This window comes from Corylus avellana, chromosome ca9 (assembly GCF_901000735.1).
Source record: "Corylus avellana chromosome ca9, CavTom2PMs-1.0".
Lineage (NCBI taxonomy): Eukaryota > Viridiplantae > Streptophyta > Magnoliopsida > Fagales > Betulaceae > Corylus > Corylus avellana.
This window is the reverse complement of record NC_081549.1, coordinates 13,805,301-13,807,072: the sequence shown is the minus strand read 5'-3', so window position 1 is coordinate 13,807,072 and position 1,772 is coordinate 13,805,301.

Below are 1,772 nucleotides of genomic sequence, written 5' to 3'. Positions count from 1 at the left end.
CTTAATAGCGGCAACATTATGTTGCCGCTAATAAGGCCTATTTTTTATTTGTTTTTCTTTTTTCATTAAGACCATTAGCGGCAACTTTAAAAGTTATGTTGCCGCTATGAAGTGCCTAACAGTGGCAACTTTCTATTGAAGGGTCAATAGCGGCAACTTTTAAAGTTGCCGCTAATTGTCCTGACGAAAAAAAACAAATAAAAAATAGGCCTTATTAGCGGCAACTTTATGTTGCTGTTGTTAGGGTCAATAGCGGCAACTTTTAAAGTTGCCACTAATGGTCCTGACGAAAAAAATAAATAAAAAAATAGGTCCTATTAGTGGCAACATAATGTTGCCGCTATTGAGGGATCAATAGTGGCAACTTTAAAAGTTGCCACTAATGGTCTTGACAAAAAACAAATAGAAAAATATGCCTTATTAGTGGCGACATAAAGTTGCCGCTATCAAGTTCCAAACAGTGGCGACTTTAAAAGTTGCCGCTAATGGTTTTGACGAAAAAAATAAATAAAAAAATAGGCCCTATTAGTGGCAACATAAAGTTGCCGCTATTAAGTGCCTAACAGCGACAACTTTAAAAAGTTGCCGCTATTGAGGGGTCAATAGCTACAACTTTAAAAGTTGCCGCTAATGGTCCAGACAAAAAACAAATAAAAAAATAGGCCTTATTAGCGGCGACATAAAGTTGCCGCTATTAAGTTCCGAACATCGGCAACTTTAAAAAGTTGTCGTTATTGAGGCATCGAAAAAACAAATAAAAAATAGGCTTTGTTAGCGGCGACATAAAGTTGCCGCTATTAGGCACTCAATAGCGGCAACTTTAAAAAGTTGCCACTATTGAGGGGTCAATAGCGGCAACTTTTAAAGTTGCCGCTAATGGTTTTGACGAAACAAAAATTAAAAAAAATAGCCCTTAGTGTATTAGTCTGATCGATCATGATAAGATCAATCGATCAATCATTAGTCCGATTGATCGTGATAATCTCAATTAATCGATGCAAGTGCATTAGTGTGATTGATCATAATACAATCAAATGATCGATCCAGTTTGACACAATTGAATGTTCAATCGAACATCTGATTACTCTTAGTATATTAGTCTAATTGATTATGACAAGATTAACCGATCGACCCAAGTGCAATATTAGTGTGATTGATCGTGATACAATCAAATGATCGATCCAATTTGACACAATTGAATGTTCAATCGAACATCTAATTACTCTTAGTATATTAGTCTGATTGATTATGACAAGATTAACCGATTGACCTAAGTGCAATATTAGTGTGATTGATCGTAATACAATCAAATGATCGATCTAATTTGACAAAATTGATTGTTTAATCGAACATCTAATTACTCTTAGTGTATTCTTCTGATCGATCATGATAAAATCAACCGATCGATCATTAGTCCGATTGATCGTGATAATCTCAATCGATCGATCCAAGTGCAATATTAGTGTGATTGATCGTGATACAATCAAATGATCAATCCAATTTGACACTATTTAATTATGATACATCATATCATAATTATTTTTTCAATCATGACCATCAAAACATTGCTTCTAATTTATTAAATTTTGATTCTTAATTTCTTTATATATGAAGTGACCTTAATTTATTAACATATATATATATATATATATATATATATATATATATATGTTAATAAGATGTTTTCAAATGTATATATATTTCATTTATACGTACCGTTAATTAATTAACAATTAAATAGATTGTTTTAATTTGTCAATATTCATTAAAAA